Source organism: Chelonia mydas, chromosome 3, assembly GCF_015237465.2.
Source record: "Chelonia mydas isolate rCheMyd1 chromosome 3, rCheMyd1.pri.v2, whole genome shotgun sequence".
Lineage (NCBI taxonomy): Eukaryota > Metazoa > Chordata > Testudines > Cheloniidae > Chelonia > Chelonia mydas.
Window position 1 is genome coordinate 70,853,088 of NC_057851.1, and position 20,409 is coordinate 70,873,496.

At 42.2% G+C, this 20,409-nt stretch overlaps 1 protein-coding gene across 1 annotated transcript in view; it reads right to left on the reverse strand.

The window, feature by feature from the left end:
• Positions 1 to 20,409, reverse strand: part of GPR63 (G protein-coupled receptor 63) — a 36,742-nt gene that overhangs the window by 10,466 nt on the left and 5,867 nt on the right. The gene's annotated exons all lie outside the window — the stretch shown is intronic.

Below are 20,409 nucleotides of genomic sequence, written 5' to 3' on the forward strand. Positions count from 1 at the left end.
CTTTCAGTCCTTTATGGGTGTCGCCATTTCTTAATCTACCTAGCTATGTCATACCTAGGATATGGCAAGGGTACCTTATTTCCAATGTTTGTAGCTTTTGCTCCAGACACTTTGTCAATATTCATGTTTCACAACCATAATGAAATGTGGGTACAACAAGTGTTGTATATAATCTGGTTTTAGCTGTTACGGATTTTACTTTCCAAACATTTTTATTCAGTTACATGAATGGTCTCCTGGCAGCAGCTATCCACTCGTCAATGTCATCTTCATGGTAGTTGTCATATGTTATAATGGAATCCAAGTAGAAGAATCTATCTACGTGTGATATGTCTAAACCATTAATGACTAGTTTAGTCAGTTTGTTGATTTCTGATTTCACTAATTTCACATTAGTTTGGTCTTTTGTTCATTCATTTTTAATCCCCATTCTCTGGCTGGTGTTTACAGGTTAATTGCTGCTTCTTGATTATATTATCATTATGATAGGCATTATCATTACTATATCATCTGCAAAGTCAAGATGATTGATAATTTGCCAGGATATCCTGCAGCCTCCACCAACGTTACTAAGGGAGCTTGTATAAGATGTTTTCTAAGGCCACGTCTATACTAAAGAGGCACAGCTAGGGTGCTCTAGCTATGCTGCCATAGTTTAGATACTTACTCAAGTGATGGATGGGAATTTTCCATTGTTGTAGAACTCCACCATCCCAAATGATGGTAGAAAGATCAACAGAAGCATTTTTCCATCAACACAGCTATGTCTACCCTGGGGCATAGGATGGCAAAGATATAGCACTATGGGATGTGGATTTTTCACATCCCTGAGCATTGTAGCTATGCAAACCTTTTAAGTGTAGACCAGGCCTAACTGTACAGCAAAAAATATTGGATTTAGTATGAAACCCTGATTGACTTCAGTTTTCACTTCAAACCACTATGTCATAGAATCATAGAATATCAGGGTTGGAAGGGACCTCAGGAGGTCATCTAGTACAACCCCCTGCTCAAAGTAGGACCAATCACCAACTAAATCATCCCAGCCACGGCTTTGTCAAGCCTGACCTTAAAAACCTCTAAGGAAGGAGATTCCACACTTCCCTAGGTAACCCATTCCAGTGCTTCACCACCCTCCTAGTGAAAAAGTTTTCCCTAATATCCAACCTAAACCTCCCCCACTGCAACTTGAGATCATTACTCCTTGATCTGTCATCTGCTACCACTGAGAACAGTCTAGGTCCATCCTCTTTGAAACCCTCTTTCAGGTAGTTGAAAGCAGTTATCAAATCCCCCCTCATTCTTCTCTTCTGCAGACTAAACAATCCCAGTTTCCTCAGCCTCTCCTCATAAATCATGTGCTCCAGCCCCCTAATCATTTTTGTTGCCCTCCACTGGACGTTTTCCAATTTTTCCACATCCTTCTTGTAGTGTGGGGCCCAAAACTGGACACAGTACTCCAGATGAGGCCTCACCAGTGTCAAATAGAGGGGAATGATCACGTCCCTCAATCTGCTGGCAATGCTCCTACGCTATACAGCCAAAAATACTGTTAGCCTTCTTGGCAACAAGGGCAACTGTTGACTCATATCCAGCTTCTCGTCCACTGTAACCCCTACGTCCTTTTCTGCAGAACTGCTGCCTAGCCACTCAGTCCCTAGTCTGTAGCGGTGCATGGGATTCTTCTGTCCTAAGTGCAGGACTCTGCACTTGTCCTTGTTGAACCTCATCACATTTCTTTTGGCCCAATCCTCTAATTTGTCTAGGTCCCTCTGTATCCTATCCCTACCCTCCAGTGTATCTACCACCCCTCCCAGTTTAGCTCACCGAGGACTTGTATTGCATCTCAAGCTATGCTATATAGAATCTGCAATATTTGAACCAACTTGCTTCTAAAATGTACCACTATCAGGTCTGAAAATAATCAGGTCTCTGAAAAACAACCAGGAACTTGGTCCAGATGGTATCCGCCTGAAGTGTTAAAACATGGCAGAACACGCATAGTCATGCTCCTTTGCAAACTATTTAACCTCATTTGGACGAAGAGTGAAGTCCCTGAAGACTGGCTATGCTCAATCACTGTATCACTCTTTTAAACAGATGACCCAATGTATTGCAAAAGCTACAGAGAAATATGTCTTATAAGCATTCCTAGCAAGGTATTCTGTAGAAGAGGGATTCTCAGCCAAATGCAAAAAAGAGCACAGGAAATCCCTTCTGAGTCACAAGCTGGCTTTACACCTGAACCTGGACTGTAGATAAGATATTGTTTTTTATCAAATCTTGGAGAGATGCAGAGTTCAACGAACCTCTGTTTTGCACATTCATTGACTTTAAGCATTAGACTTTGTAAACAGAGAGGATCTGTGAAAAGCACTCAAGAGGTATGATTTAAGCAGAACTAGTCATAAAAAGAGTTTATTTAAAATGGAAGTATTTTTCTCTTTTCCATTTAAAACTACAACTATATATTTTAAAAGTGAAAAGTACTAAAGCAACAACCACCACCTCTGGATTGAGCAATTAGTGACACTTAATTACCCTCTTAAGGAGTGTGCCTTCTGCCCTTAATTCAGCGATGGTTAATGGCCAAAAAATGCCCAACATGGGAAGTGAGATTACAAACCGTGAACCGATATAAAAAGAAAAGAAAAATAGCATTTACTTAGTTCTTCAGAAAGAGCATGGTCTAGTCTTTAGATCACAAGAAAGGGCATCAGCGTTCTGGGTTAACTGCCAGTACCGCCACTGACTTGCTGTGCCCCAGTTTCCTCATTAGTAAAACAGTTATTATCCACCTGCTTCACAGGGATGTCGTGAGGACTAGTTAGCATTTGGGACACTCTTCAATATCATCAAATGAAAAGAAGTGCAAAGTATTGCTGAAAACTTGCACTGCCAATGATGTTCCATGGTCTTTGCCTAATCGTTAGATTAGCCAACAGGAAGATCCATTTTTAACTTCACGACTTCATTCTCAAATTTCCACTGGATTTGTATCCAATGTATCTAAATTGGATATTTAAGTTTAGCGTCCATTTACCCCTGCAGTAACACCCTTTCCTGTCACAAAAATCCAAAACATACAAATCCAGGCAGGATCCCTTGAACAGAATAAGGAATAGTCTGAATAAGTCATCTTTCAGTGCTCTTTGTGAGATTGCATGCACTGATGTTCAGCAGAATCTTCCCATTCCGAGCAGCCTGTTAAAAAATAAGTTAAGTCTACTGACACAGATATGACAAACACAGGCCTCTCTTGAGGTGATCGTATTTATCGTTATGAATGTTATCTGAATGTTTGAGCCAGCCTTGAAAGTACGAAAACTTCGAAGACCATTATGTTGAGCTTTGCCAGATGATACAGACCCATAGAATATTCATAGCCTTTTTATCAATACATGTTACATGTATTGTGCATTCCTGGTCACTGGGGGAATCTGGAATCACTAAAGGGTGATTAATGCAAAATCCCAAGGCTGATTTTGCAGGCTTTGAAGTCTTACCTCCCAGGGGAACGGGCACTGACTAGTTTTACCTATTTTCAGGTTGCTGGGAGACAACAGTTTTGGGGATACAAAGACTACGATTAAACAGACTCGGGGATCTTCTTTCTGATCCCACAAATGGTCATGACCTTTCATCTAAGGTAGCACCCCACCCTGCTGAAGGTTTAGAAAGACTGGAACCTGCCAGCGTCCACACAGGACTGATGGGCAACTCCTGGTACAATTAGTATGCATTGAGACCTTTTATTTGTTTCATGTTTTCTCTGTATGTTTTTGTCCTTCAGTAAATGTACTCTGCTAAGAAAGAGCTGGATAGTCACTTATAACCACTGGTAAACCACTGTCATTGTCCTTGAAGAGAAAGCAAATTCCAGAAGCTGGATGTTAGTCAGATCTGCTTGGAGAGAACGTGAGTCCCTGCCCAGAGAGGGGATAGCTAGAGACCTGAGAGAGCATTCCTGGAGCCGGCCCTGGAGGTTGTCAAAGAGGCAGTTATTCTGAAACTGTAACAACTAAGTCCAAACATAAGGGAGAACAGCAGCAGTTTGCCCTCCAGTAAAACTGAAAAGATACTTTTTGCTGGATGGGGTTAATATTCTGTTAAGTATAACTTAGGCTCCAATTCTGCAGGGTACTTAAGCATATTCCTAACTTTGAAGCCAACTGGACTACTCATGTACTTAAAATTAGGAATATGCTTAGAAACCTAACTGTGTTAAGGGCCTGATCCAAAGCCCTCTGAAATCAATGGAAAGAAACAGCATTTAAACACACAGGCTGGTGTGGCATTTCATAAGGAGGGTGAATGAAGTTCACAGAAAGTAACGGACATCAACACAACCATATTAGAGGAGTGAAAATGTTTGGACAGCTACAATAATAGGAATGGACCATCTAGTCACCACCACCACCACACCCAGTTGTCAACAGAATAGTTCTCTACTTTAACAAATATCTAATGTGACATCTGTCAAACACGCTAGGAGGCCTGAGTATTACTTGTTCATATGGCTCTGGTGAATTCACACCATCCATTTTGAAATGAGCATTTTGCAAACTCTTCTACTTATTCTCAAAGGGAAATGAGAGAGTATCAGCGAGTCTTGAAAGCTGAAACATCTTAATGCTTTTTGGCAGCTCCCAATGATCTCAGTTATTTACAAATATTTTGTATATATAAAAATCAAAGCACAAGGTAAATGTAGTGGGAGGCAGAATTGCATTCCTCTGGAATGTTTATGGACACTTGTCTCTCTTTCTGGTTCTTAAAAGGCTGGAAAGGCTTTGACCTGTTTCACAATCACTCTGTCACAGTTTTCCCAAATGGTCAGAAGTCAGTATTAATGGATGTTATTTTGCAATCAGCTCAAAATTAACAATGTGTTTATTCCAATAAACAGGATAGGAGGGAATATTATTTAGCCATGTATAAAAACAACACAGATAAAATGCAGTGCTAAGATTATGATAGGCATTCATCACTAAATCTGCTCCCTGTTTAACAAGATCAGCGTCATAAACTGTTAATCTTTTCTCCCAGCCTCACTAAAGCATCAGCTAAGGGAACAGGTTTGCCAGCAGGGAGAAAACAGTGCCAAGAACTTGGAAGGATTAAATTCAAATTTAACTTGTCAGATCTTCCCACAAGGTAAGCATATTCTCTGAAATCATTTTTTATTTCTTCTCATTACTTGCATTCTATGAGAAGATGCCATCAGTAAGAGCTGGTAGTGTTTTTACAGCCAATTAAAAAAGCAATCTAGAATATCTGTGACATCTAGGAATAACTTTAACCTCAAGCTGCCAAACAGGTGGATAAAAATAAAGCATTTTTTAAAGAAATGAAAGTCAATCAGAACAGTTTGTACTGTGTCCAATTGGTATTCCCCATTATATGTATTGAGGAACTCTCTCAAATCAGTAGAATCTATCAACATGAAAAAAAAAAATGTCCTGATCCAGCAGAGTTCTGCATAGATGGAACCCCATGCATACACAGAGCTGAGTCAATGCGACTCTGTGCAGGCATGTCTGCCCACACAAAGCAGCTTACCTAAGTTTGGCCAGTGTATATTAATGAAGGCACTCATCAAAGAAATATAAGAATACCCATATTATTTTGATTTCAAGGTCAAAACCAATACCTTACTGCACCACGAATGAGTATTGCTTTGTGAGATACATCACTTCACCCCTCTTTGCTCTTCAGGATAGTGACTGTCCCTTAGGATATGTCTACACTTAAAATGCTAGATTGCACTTCACTGTAGACACTCACTGCAGCGATGGGAGGGGTTCTCCCATTATTGTAATTAATCCACCTCCCAAGAGGCAGTAGCTAGGTTGAGAGAAGACTATCTCCACTGACTTGCAGTGTCTACACCAGGGGCTAGGTCGGCATAGCTACGTGACTTAGAGATATGGATTTTTCATAGCTATGTTGATGTAAGTTCCCAGTGCAGACCAACCATTAGTATGTGTTCATACAGTGTCTAGCACAAAGGGGCCACAAACACAGATGAGGGCTTTAGACACCACTGTAATACAAATAATACATGCAAGTATTCAGAACCATCCATCATACAAGACATACCAGCATGCTCGTGACTCCCTCAAAAGGCTGCAAAAGCTTTTCAATACATACACATCTCTTTTCAAACTGGTCATAATGTTTGGCAAAATATTGTTTTCTGACAACTTTCCATGCTTGGTGTCAGTCCAACAACAATATTCTTTTGGCTAGCTTTCATTAAATTTGGTTTGGACATTTTGGGAATGTAACATATGATACAATGTCTGAGCTCTTGTACTCAAATAAACCAAACCCTGCTTACCTGGAATACCTTAAACTGCACAATCAGGGTCGAATACACCTTCCATGCCCCCACCTGAAAACTTGGTCTGTACGCTGAGAAGGTGGTAAGTAGAGCTTAGGACAAGCCCACTCTAGGTTGCAAAGCTACAGAGCTGTTCTGTTAAAGCTAATTCAGCTTCCTGGCTGAGGCAGTTTACATGTCACCTACATGCACTCTTTCGTGGCATGGGAGGATCAGACGATCCATGTAGTACACTTTCGGCTTTGTCCACTGGGCAATGCCAAGCAGAGAGAGAACCTAGACCCAGGCTCCATGCCAGGAAGGGGGTATATCTCTTCCATGGCTCCCCTCTACACTTTCACCCATTTACATCCTGGAAATATACCTGTTCTGCTGCCAGGGAAGAGGGAGCTGGCTGGATTTGCTCCTTAGTCATTAACGGTTTAACAAAACGTTAGCAGCTGTCTATGAATGGAACTTAAAGTGCACACACAGTTTGTCCTTTTTATGAGGTAACACATCATTATTGAAATGTCCTAACTTCCATTACTGACAGAGCTAGGCAAAATATGCACTCTTATCTCATTATTGCTTTCATAGATACCTGCCTGACTGTGAAAGAGTAAGGATTTGGGGGGCGGGGGGGGGGACATTAAGGTGGAAATGGGGGTATTAGAATGAGTGGAAAAAATGTGACTATTTTGTATTCTTTACAAATTGTGGGCTGGGTATGTTGCTCACGTGGTATCTAGTGCCTGAATGAGCCTCCCACCTGTGGCATAGACGGTTTGCAAAAGCCTTTTGGCAGTATCTTTACTAGCAAACTTTGCAGCCATAATGATCCACCAGAGATAACAACAGTGGTCAGAAGCCACCACTCTCCTGCTGCCCAGCTCTGAAGGCAGCAGTGCAGAAGTAAGGGTGGCATGGTATGGTATTGCCACCCTGACTTCCGCGCTGCAGCTGGCGGAGTGCTGCCTTCAGAGCTGGGCATCCAGCCAACAGCCACTGCTTTTCAGCTGCCCAGCACTGAAGGACATGCAGAAGTAAGGGTGGCAATACCACAACTCCCCTAAAATAAACTTGCAACCCCCCTGCAACTCCCTTTTGGGTCAGGACCCGCAATTTGAGAAACGCTGGTCTCCTCCCGTGAAATCTGGTCTTTTGTGTGCTTTTAACCTATACTATACAGATTTCACGGGAGGAGACCAGATTTCACAATCCGTGATGCATTTTTCATGGCCATGAATTTGGTAGAGCCCTACACGTAACTGCCACTCTACATTTAAGATAGCTGTAAGAAACAGTTAAGCTCCTTCATGAAACAGTAGTGGCCTTCACCCCAAACAAAGGTACATGTCACCACCCAAAACCAAGACACATGGTGGCTGATCAGGAATTTGAATTATGAGGGAGAAAGGCTTGGCTGGGTACTGTTTGTAGTAGAAGTTTGTGTGTGTAAGAGAAGCAGAAGAGAAACTCCTGAGAAGCCGAGACAGAAATTAGCATGGAACACCAGCCTGAACAAGCACTGAATGTGTGGTGCTGGTAAAAGCTTAGAGAAAGAGCTTTGGGGCTGGGTTCCGGCTGAAAGGGGGCTTTGAACTGTAAGCAAAGAAACTATATCTTCTGTTTGTTTTCTCCTGTGTTCAGGGGGAGCAGGTCTTTGTACAATTTCTATAAATAAACAGAATTGTATCAAATATCGGACTTCATCAGCAATTTCTCCTCCTAAAGGAAAAAAACTGCAGAGCCCCAAACTTTCTCAAATATCCTACCATATCTCCCTTAACTCTTACACAAATAAAACCAAAAGAATTTCAGACTGCTTTCCAGTATATTACTTAGAATTCTGGAAAGGTCAGGATTACATATTTGGAAGCAGTTATATATTAACTCATGTTTTCTTACACGTTAGTAATTCAAGATCATATTTCCCTCACTAATTCAAGAACGTGTTTCCCTCCATGAGCTTAAAGATATTTCAGTTAACTCATTTTGCTAATATTAAAGCTTAGCCAAGGAGTTTCTTAACCACAAAGATTTTACTCTTAAAAGCATTCAAGAGTTACAGATCTTTGAAAAATAAAGGATGACCGGAGAGGCACCGTCCCCATGTTTGATCCCAGCCCTTCAGTGAGTGTGAGGTTTATCAGCCTTTTAGGCAAGGCAGTGTCCCTCCTGCCTTCTCCCTCTCCAGCAAGAACATGAAACAATGGGTGTTACCATACACACTGTAACCAGAGTGATCACTTAAGGTGAGCTATTACCAGCAGGAGAGCGGGGGCTGGGGGAGGAGAACCTTTTTATAGTGGTAATCAAGGTGGGCCATTTCCAGTAGTTGACAAGAATGTCTGAGGAACAGTGGGGGGTGGGGGGGGGGGGGAAGATAAACATGGCTCTTCTGGCTCTGTCAATCTGTCAATCTCCAAGGAGAGACTGCTGAATTGGAATTAATTTGCAAACTGGATACAATTAACTTAGGCTTGAATAGAGACTGGGAGTGGATGGGTCATTACACAAAGTAAAACTATTTCCTCATGTTTATCCCCCCACCCCACCCCCTACTGTTCCTCAGACATTCTTGTCAACTGCTGGAAATGGCCCACCTTGATTATCACTACAAAAGTTCCCCACCACCCCACCACTCTCCTGCTGGTAATAGCTCACCTTAAGTGATCGCTCTGGTTACAGTGTGTATGGTAACACCCATTGTTTCATGTTCTCTATGTATATAAATCTCCCCACTGTATTTTCCACTGAATGCATCCGATGAAGTGAGCTGTAGCTCACGAAAGCTTATGCTCAAATACATTTGTTAGTCTCTAAGGTGCCACAAGTACTCCTTTTCTTTTTGTGAATACAGACTAACACAGTTGCTACTCTGAAACCTGTTCTTAAGGACAGTCTCTCTCTCTCTCTCTCTCTCCTCTCCCACAGTCATACACACCACCGGGTAGAAAAAATACAGTTCCATGGAGGTAGGCCAATATTTGAGAGTCAATCAAAGTCAATGGCCTGAGATTGCAGATTTGATTCCTTCTCACCCATAGTCCTTCAACAAGGTATCAAACTCCTTTCCTGGGCAGGGCTGCTGTCTGGAGTGTACTTTGACAGGCTGTTATAAAGACCAAACAGTAACAAATTGTGACACATCCTACCCCTCTATCATCCTTGCTGGTAGCGCTCTCTCTTCCACACTTAAATTACCTTAACTTCTCCTCCCACCCCAAAGTTCTTCTCCCACCCCTATTTTTCCATAGGACCCTACCGCTCTTTGGTCTTTATATCTTTACCCATCCATCAAACAGTTTTGATAATTATTTTTATGGTAGATCTTTTATTGTAGTTTCTTAACGTTTATTTTATCATTTAACTGTAAATCACAGCGAAGTGCCCCATGTACCTTCATTGGCACCATAAGGAATTCAAGTACCTTTAGTAAATATAAATGAGCAATAAAAAATAATGAAATGTAAAACTCAGGAAATTAATATTTCATAATTGTATCTATTTTATCTATCTGCCTACATGAGTTAAAAATACCAGCTTCAAATAGTCTGATATTCTGGGAACACTCAGCTACCACTACATTTATAGTCTGTTTCCTTAGCAACACTATATAAGCCATCTGGCTGCACACAGCTAAATACTAATACCATAGTTCATCTATATCACAAATAGGCTAAAAAGGCATTTATATTTTAAAGTGTGTAGTCACTATGATAATTGAGTACGCTAATAAAACAAAGAAGTTATTGGTATTCTTGGGGGGTAGGGAGGGGAAAAGTACACACATTGGCTTGATCAACTGGATGCCTCGGAGGACTGATAACGGGATACATAGTCTTTCACTGAGCTGCCTTAAAAACTCCCGCTCCTCTCATTGCAATCAGCAGAGCTGCTCAAGATGACAGTCCCTTGGCTTGAAAGGGAAAGAGATGCTGGCAGGTCATTTTCCAAGAAGAATTTTCAATTTTAGAACTCTTCCTTCATCTTCATCCTACAGAGCTCAGATTTTACAGTCTTCAGGATGCACTACAATGCTCATTTGTTTTCTTGAGCCTTTCTGGGAGGCGCAGTTTGAGGAAGTTGAGGTACAGTGCTATATACACTGAACTATTAAGTGTAATACAGGCTTATGGCACAACTAAGCAGGCTATAGACATGAGGTGGCCTGGCAGCAGAATTATTTATGGTAAGGATATTTCTCCTTCAGTTTTTTTTTTATTTTTTGGGTGGTTTTTTAAAGATAACTGTACAGGTACCTAGAGCTTGATTGAACTGGCAATTTAAATAAACATAAAGAAATAAATTCAGCCCAAGTCAGTATTGCCCATACACTGCTACGAACTGATGTTTCTTAGTCTCTATGAAATGAGTGAATGGATACAGTCCAGTTCCTGGTAGACAGGTGTCCACATAGTAACTGCAGTGGAAACGTCTCAGAGTAAAGAGAAAAGGTTTGCCTGCCCTCTTACAAGTCAGGCACAGTTATCTTAACTGCATCTGTCAGGGATGTAAAAAATTTTACGCCCTGTGTACTGTAATTAAGCTGACCAAAGCCCCAGTGTAGATACTGCAAGGCTGACAGAAGAATTCTTCTGTCGACCTAGCTACCTCCTCACATGGCATGTCTATATTACAAACTTTTGCCAATGCAAGTTGCACCAATATAATGCCACCATAGTATATCACTTGTACACGTGATACTTGGCTCCCTGCACTGGTGCTATGCGTATTCACCAGAAGCATTTGTGACGATTCACAGTGTGGTACACCATGGGTAGGTACCCCAGCATGCAACTCACCCCCATCCAGTGCACTTTTTGGGAAGTTTTGGCAATGCAAGGGGGGACAGAAACGGGTCATGCTTGGCTGCCTGGGAGCAAGGAGTCAACTTCCCAGCACGCAACTTTCTCCATCTCATAATTTCATCTATATTCCCATAATTTTTGCACCTTTTAAAAAAAAATCTCATAAACCCATCTGGCCCTTCTCATTTTCCACCATCTCTGACAGAAGCACAGAGCCTGCACAGTTCTACACTACTGTCATGAGTGTTACAAGCACAGGGCGCACGATCCTTCAGTATTTGTAGAGCCACAAGAACCACTGAATCAGAGGGGAACATGATGATTCTGTGGAGGACAGGTTGATGTGGTACACAGCAAGAACCAATTCAAGTTGCTGGTGGCATTCACAGAGCAGCTGCAGATGGTGAAGTGTTGCTTCTGAGCCTGAGAAACAAGCACTGACTGGTGGGATCACAATGCAATATGGATCTGGGATGATGAGCAATGGCAGCAGAATGTTTGGATGGGCAAGGCCATGCTCCTGGATCTATATGGCAAGCTTGCGCCAGCTCTCCAGCACAGGGACGTCACAAGGAGACTTTCATGGACTGTGGAGAAGCAATTGGCAATCACATTCTCAAAGCTTGCAACACCGGACTGCTACCAGTCAGTGGGAAATCATTTTGAAGGTGGAAAATCCACTAGGGGGGCCCTTGCCATGCCAGCCTGCAGGGCCATTAATCATCTCCGGCTATGCAGGACTGTGACTTTCAGCAACCTGAGATGGATGGATTTGCAGCAATGGCTTTCCTGAACTGCAGTGGAGCAACAGACAGAACTCGTCTTCCTATTTTGGCACCAGACCACCTTGCCGCAGACGCTGACATTTTTAAGAACACAGGACTGTACAGAAAGCTACAAGCAGGAACTTTCTTTCCCCATTGGTGGATTAGCACTGGTGATGCTGCAATGTCAACAGTGATCCTGGGGAACCCAGCCTACCTAACTCAGGAAGCTGTACACCCACCACCTTGACAGCACCAAGGAAAAATTAATCTATTGGCTCAGCAGGTGCAGAATGACAGTTGAATGTGCTTTTGGTAGATTGAAGGGAGGCTGGCATTGTTTACTCACAAGAGTGGATCTGAGTGAAAACATCATCCCACTGCCTGCTGTGACCTGCATAATAACATCTGTGAAGCAAAGGGGGAAATGTTGCAGCTGGGCTGTAGGGTGGAAGTGGAGCAGCTGTCTGCTGAATTTGAAAAGTTGGACACAAGGGCTACCAGAAGAGCTCAGGTTTCAGAATAACAGTGCAGAGCTATCCAACTCAGGGAGGCTTTGAAAAAGAACTTTAATAGTAAAAAGAAAAGGAGTACTTGTGGCACCTTAGAGACTAACCAATTTATTTGAGTATGAGTTTTCGTGAGCTACAGCTCACTTCATCAGATGCATACTGTGGAAAATACAGCAGATGTTCTTATACATACAAACCATGAAAAAATGGGTGTTTACCACTACAAAAGGTTTTCTCTCCCCCCACCCCACTCTCCTGCTGGTAATAGCTTATCTAAAGTGATCACTCTCCTTACAATGTGTATGATAATCAAGGTGGGCCATTTCCAGCACAAATCCAGGTTTTCTCCCCCCCAATGCACTGTGATGTACTGTGTTCTACCTCGCCCTGCTGTTCTGGTGCCTGTTAGCAACTGTGAGGTGCTTGGTGCACATGCATAATGTAACACTGTCAATGCACCTATTAATTTTGTGGCATTTGCTGTACATTTACGATCACTACACTGTGTTTGTTACTGATCCTATGAGTTGTGTCACACTGTGCAACGAGGAAGTGGGTGCTTTCATTACTGCTAGGCATTCTGCAGCATATTTTGGGAGCTAATAAAGATGAATTATTTTCCAAACAACAGAATGTTACTGACTAACAAAAACACTGCAAAAAATTCTGTGCAAGTTAAGAGCAAGTACATTAAAATGTTAATAAATTTATGAAATAAAACTTAAGAATATTTATTTCCATTTTAGCAATCTCTGCTCTCATAGGTCAGTGTATGTGAAGTTGTGATTGTCCAAAATGTCCCCTGGTGTGGAATGGCAGGGGTAGGGATGCACCCCCAGATTCCATTTGGAATGTTGAGGGGAGCATAGGGAGGTGCTATAATGGAGTTCTCCAGAGGCTGAAAAGGGAGATCAACCCATGATTGTTAAACCTGTAGGTTCACAAGAGTTTGCAGCAGTGTTTGCTGCTGGAAAAGCTCCGTTATGGACTAGTGCATCTCCTCCTCCACTTTCTGCTGAGAGTTTCTCAAGTCTGCTCTTTCCTTCTCCATGCAGACTGCAATATTCACCCTCCAGGTCCCCTGCTCACGATCTAATACAGCACTGGCTTGCAGGATCTCGCTGAACTTGTCATCCTGAGTCCTCTTCTTTCTGCTCCTTAGCTGGCTAAGGCATTTTGTGGGTGTGGAGCAGGAACCCCTCAAGGTCATAACAGCAGCAACTACAGATGAAACACACAGAGGTACCACTGTTAGTCACAATAGGAAGCAAAAATAAAGATTTCAGAACTCCCTTCCCTTGCTCCCCTAAAGTTTTAAAGAAGACATGCTTAAAGGCACGTCTGCTTTGGAGTGCTTGTGCACCGCACCACTCACTGCATCAGCCATGGTGAGCATGGCCTGCCAGGGGCGAGGGTAACTAGAATGGTATTGCTCGGTTGCATGAAATCGTAAGTAGAGGGAAATGGTACTAAATACTGGCACCATTTTCTACAGGCAGTGGAGATTTTAGCTGATATCTCACTCCTGAGGGTGATAAAGGCACCAAGAATACAGCTGCTGCTGGCATCCCAAAGCTGCCAGGGCCCATATGCCGTTAGCCTGTTGACTGCAATGGTGACTGCCAAAGTAATTGTTGACCAGGATGGGAAAGTGTCCTACCGCGGACAAAGAAATAGGGATGCCATCTGTAGAATCCTTCAGGAAAGGACTACAGAGTAACTCCATAAAAGTTTTATCAAGATCTCTGAGGAGGATTCAAGGGACATCCCTACACACATAAACAAACTGCTCCGCATGCCCCTCTGCCCCCACCTAACTCCACAGGGGAACAAAAAGCAGATAAAAACACTACCTCTCTAGTTGTACTGCTACCTCTTCTAGTAGGAATAAATTAGTGAAAAAAGTCAATAGCTGTGTCCTGTTAAATTGGGGACATCATCAGTACTTCATTGTAATGGAAAATACATGTACACACTTACCCAACATTTGTTTCCCTGCATCGGGCTCACCCGTGCTTTACTGGACTGTGGTGGAGTCTCAAACAGGTCTTGTCTTGTAGCATAGCTGGACCCCGCCGCACCCTCCACTCACATGCTCCCCAGTCTCCTCCTCTTCCTCCTTCTTGTCCTATTTCAAGGCAAGGGCTTGTGACTCCAGCTCCTCAGAGGTATACACCATGCTCTGTGGGGTGCAGGTGGGGTCTCCGCCAACTATGGCATTCAGCTCTTTGTAAAAGCAGCTGGTCTGTGACTCAGCACCAGATTGACTGTTGGCCTCCCAAGCCTTCTGATCTGCCTGCCACAGCTCCTTTGCTTTCACTTGGCACTGCTGCGGATCTCTGTTGTGCTCCTTCTCCTGCATCCCCTGTGCAATCCGCTCACGGATGGCCTCTTCTCACCACAGGCAAGGGAGATCTAATCGCTCCAGCCTACTCTAGGCTGGAGTGCATCTGAAGTGTGTAGCTGGCATGGTCAGCTGGGCAGTTGCAGACAACAATGGAGAGCTGCTCAATGTGCTCGGTAAGCTGGACAATCAGGAAAAAGCCTTTCAAAAATTTGAGAGCTTTTGAAGTGTGTGGGTTGGGGTGGGTGGGAGAAAGAGAGGGGAAGCTTCCAGTCTCGGTCACTCCTGAGCTGTGGAGATCTCAATTGTGACCAGAGTGGTCACTGTCAGGCATTGTGGGACAGCTGCTGAAGGACTTTTAGGGTTGACATGGGTAATGCAGTGTCTGGACTCATGCTATGTCGATGTCATTACATCAACCATGGCTCAGGGAGCTGGTGTAATTGTGTCGCCATAAGAGAGTGCTTACATCAAGTGTAGACACATGTACAGCTAGGTTGATGCAAGGCAGCTTACATTGATTTAACTTTGTAGTGTAGCCCAGGCCTCAAAGAGGTGAATTTACTACCGCAATAGAAGAATCCCTTTGGTCACTGTAATGAATGTCTACACTGGAAATGCTGTAGTGTTTCTAGTCTAGACATACCCTCAGCAGATACTCCAAAGATTCAAGCCTGGTCCATATTTAAAAGTTAGGTCGACATAGCTATGTCAATCAGGGGTATAAAAAATCCACACCTGTGCCCGCCATAAGTTATGCTGACCTAACTCCCAGTGTAGATGCAGTTATGTTGATGGAAGAATGCTTCCATTAACGTAGCTACCGTCGTTCCAGGAAGTGATGGGTTTCCTACACAGAGTGCATAAAAATAGATAAAATTTAAAAAAAATGTTTTTAAAATCAAACGCGGATTTGTTTTGATTTTTAAATAAACCTATTTAAAACTAAATTTGAAACTGACAACTTAAGTGGAGGCCTAAACTTATTATAATCTATTAAATTATTTAAACAAAAAAAATTATAAGCAGTACGTATTTGCTGCCATGGTTTAAAGAAAGTCAAACCACAGAACTAGTAGAAGTCATTGGCTTAGCACCTGGAACCAGAGTTTGCTGACGTGCCTAATCCACTTTTGACAGCTGTAGTGTTTCTGCAGGTTGACAGAAAACATTTTCTTCATTTCAGTTTATTCAACCAGTTCAGTTCAATGACTAGTTCATTCAAAGTTAAGAAACCAACTGGGAGTTGAAAAAATAGGTGAGAGAATGAAATAAAGCAGTTCTAAAATCTTGAAAGCCATGAGGATAGGAAACTATCAATTCAATTGATTAACTACAGGTAATATTTCCTTTAAGAAATCAATTTTCAATGCAAAACTTTTGATAAGCCTTTTTCCCCCTTCTGCATCTAGCATATTTAATGTATTTTAAATAAAAATATTTAAAATGCTGTTTTAGTGCATTTTTTATTTCCATCCAAATAGAGCTTGACAAATCACAAGTAAAAAATTAATCATGATCTAGTCAATAAGACATAGATCATTCACCATTTTGTAATTAAAAATGTAAAAATTAAGAATCTGAATGAATGTAGATTAATTTATATAACTGCTTAAATATACACATGTATAGCTATGGCACATTCTCCTATTAGCAAAAAGAAGCACCAAACTTAGTACAAAGGCTATATTTAGTTGCAAATCAACATTTTAATGATTACCAACCAATGAGGATCAACCTTTAAGAAAATAACTAAGAAGTTCAATTGAAAACATGACTGAAATTGATTATTTAAATCAATGTTTCCTGCTTGCTGATTTAAGTCATGATCAGTGACGCTGCTATGCCAGCATAGTCTCCATAGTGTAGACAAACCCTCAGTGGTCCTGGAGACCAAACTAACTTTTCAGCTCTAATGGTAAGCCCTTCAAATCAGGGTTATGACATTCGGCAGGCGGAGGCTCTTCATTTCCACTAAATGTGTTGATTCTTCTCCGTGAATAGAAGGATTCCATCTCCTGGGATGTTACTTCATGTACCTTTCTAAAGCACTTACTTCACACACACACAAACCTCTGATGAGAGATTGAGTGCAAGCATGCACATGAGCGTACTCTTTAAATGCTTCAAGAAGAGTTTTTGGTTAGTCTGTTGTTGTTGTTTTTTTGTAAATTATGATATAAAATAGAAGTTAGAATAACTTCCTGTATCATAAAGAGTGTTTGTGTATATACATACACACATCTTTTTCTTAATATAATACAAGAAGTTATAACAAACAATATCCAGGGCAGAACAACACAATTTAATAGCTTCCTAGTTAGACACACCTATGTACACACCAACTCTTGGCAACAACATACCAAATCACAAACAAATTTCAGGAGAAAACCTCAAAAGTGACAAATAATACTGAAGACTTTAAACCTAAATGATCTGATAGGATACAAGGCTCAATGGAATAAGAGTAAAGTAGTAAATCTGCAGAACTTCAGAATTTAAGCAACACCATTCAATTTTTCTATTTCAGAATCATTTTCAACACTTTTTTAAAAAGCGTCTTTACTACTTTTTTGAGAAATAACATACTTTTTCATTATTATAAACACAGAACTTTAGAGGATGCTCAAAAAGGTGTGATTTTATGGAGTATAGTAAATCCTAAAGCAATGACCTGCTCTAATAGTTTTTATAGTCTATCCAATTCAGCCGTAAAAAGATATGATTTTTACACTCTTCATATAAAAAATCTGCTTTTTCCTTTGTACATCTGTTGCATAAATTTTCTCTCTGGAGTTTAAAGTAACTCAAATTGAGCACCCTAAATCAGTGGACACTTTTGACCTTAATTTCTCTGTACCTCAGCTTCCCATCATAAAATGTGGATAATATCACCTCCTGACCTCACAGAAATTTTCTGAGGATAAATGAATTAGCGTTTGCAAAGCATTCTGATACTATAGTGATGAACGCTATAGAAAATTAATGATGAAATGAATAATTCTGTCTTCAGAGCAGGGTTTGAATAGTGTGCTGCACATTAGGCATGGGACCACACACGGAACAACGAGGAGAAAACAAACTATGGAGTAGCTGCTCATTAAGTGAACACTGGCCATCCTGTGCACTGAATGAGGAAGGAATCCTGTGAAAAAATAGCATGTAATCATGTAATTAAAGACTATCATCAGGGCTGGCCTAAGACCAAATGGCACCCCAGGCGATGAGCATCTTCAGCACCACCTCCCCCGCCCCGACCCAATTTGTTAAACTTTTGAATACTTTATTTTTTATTGCATTTGTAGCCCATTTCATGACTTGGATGCACAATTTGTATGCATGATTTTTATCCCTGTCATATAAGATGCTAACAACAAAAACAGCATCCCAAGCCCGGTGCCCTCCAAGTGCGGCACCCAGGCAATTGCTTGCCCCTAAATCTGGTCCTGTGTATCACAATGCATAAGCACAAAGGAGCTGAATTAAGGTTGCACAAGCAACTTTAATTCTGGCATTTTTCCTAACTTTTGGGTGCTTGACTTTGCAACCTTAATATTCTTTTAACACGGTTTTGCATGTGTAACATTATAGGTGGGGCTGTTAGCACTGCTGATTATTGAGGAGGCCAGATACTTCCCATTATAAGACCCCGTTTTCAATTGCTTTTAACTTTGCCAAAAAAACAAAAAAAACAAAAAAAACACACACTAAATATTTCTGGGGAAATTTCAGTGAAAATAGTTCAACCACTTCCAAGAAAAAGGCTAAGGAAAAATATGTTGTTTTGTCCCATATATTTCTCCTGGGGAAATTCTGCAAAATTTTGCATTGCGCAGTGGTTCCGAAATGAAATTCTGCCTACATAACGTTACTGTCCCTCAAAGAAATGGGCCGCAGTGCTGCTAGCTGCCACTAGGGGCTACTGGACCAGCACAGCCCAGCTCGCACATAGAAGACACTGCTGGAGGGTGGAGAAGACAGAGGGTGCCTGGCAGCTACAGTTCCCAGCATCTCCTGTGTGAAGGAGAGGGTGGCGGCGCACAGTAAACTCCATGCAGGCCTGGGACTAAGCAACAGGCTGTTTCTCCCTCTGGATCCCTGGGTTCTGGGGTAGGAGGCGGGGGGGGGGGGTGTCTGGGCTGTGGGGCAATGGCTAGGCTCTGGGAAGGAAAGGGTATGAGTATATGAGCTAGGAGGCCCCAAGGCTGGTCTGTGGGGGGCAGTGGGTTCAGGTGTATTGACGGGGGGGGGGGGGGGGGGGGGGCTGCGACTGGGCTCTGTGATGGGAAGGGTTGTGGGTGTCTGGCCCGCCAACTGGGCTCTAAGGGGGGGGGAAGGAGAAGGGGGCAAAGAAACAGGAACTGGGTTGTTATAGGGTTTCTTTAACTCTCTCCTCCTGGAGGAATTTTTGTGTGTGTCTGTATTTTTACAGATATACTTTCTACAGGTATTTTGAAATAAATTACCAAAATAATTGAAACTGGTGTGATTATGTACGGTTATTTTGACAAATAAAAATGTGCAGAATTTTAAAATATTGCACGCAGAATATTTTGGCGCAGAATTTTTAATTTTTTGGCACAGAATGCCTAAGGGGTACCATATTAAAAAATTCCAGCAGCCTGTCCTTTGAAAAGTTCTCATGCCACCATGCTTCGAAGCAAGGATTTTAAACTTGGCAGGGGTGTGGCCTTTGTATCAGCGATGTGCCTTTTGCTCTCACCAAGAAAATCCACCCCGATTTGGCCAAATTATAAGCCTTTAGGGAAAAAAGTCACCGTTTGCACATGCTCAGTAGACATATCTTATATTTTAGCTGCTAAATTCCCAAGATTCCCTCCACACTGGCTATGTTTCATCCCAGGACTGAGTAGAACTTTCCCTGAAATTAAACCGCTGGGCTGCTATAGGCCCTGCTGGGTTTGGGAACCAGAACTGAGAGCAGGGAACCAGTCTCTCCTGTGCTTTCAGTGACCCCCCGTGATGGTACCCAGGCAGTGTGAAGGAGGATAATGCCTGATTTGAATGCTGAGGGGGAAAAAGAGCCAGACCTGCAGACAGGGAGAATAGACAAAACAGCTAGAGATGGGGGGAAAAGAACTAGGAGCGGGAGCTGTGGAGACATTGAGACTGGGCCTGAAGCCAGGAGGGTCTAAACAGGTGTTTTAGGATGGAGACTGGGACCAGTTCGTCAAGAAGGCTAGAAATGGGAGCTTCTGGTGAACTGTAATGGGCTGAGCAAGAAGACTGGGATGAGAAACCTGAAGAAACTGGGACTGCACAGACAAGGAGAATGGTATTAGGATAAGGAGCCTGATGTGGGAAAGAGACAGGTTGGAGGGGATGAGATAGAAGGGTCACACTTTGGGAGGGAAATGGACAGAAAAGTCTGCACCCACTAGAGCACACTTCCCACGAGAGCCTTGAATGGAACTCAAGATTTTGGAGTCTCACCATTCCTCTGATGTCAGCAAATATCTGTGAAACCCACTTGCAGAATGACAACCTACTACTGCTAACAGTTAGTCCATTAGCTTAAGTGGCACAAGCCTGCATGTGGTTCAAGGTTCAAACGCTACGGATGTCAACTACACAGGCGTCAATAGGATGCCACAATCAAATTTCTGCTTTTTCAGTATGCTTTTTA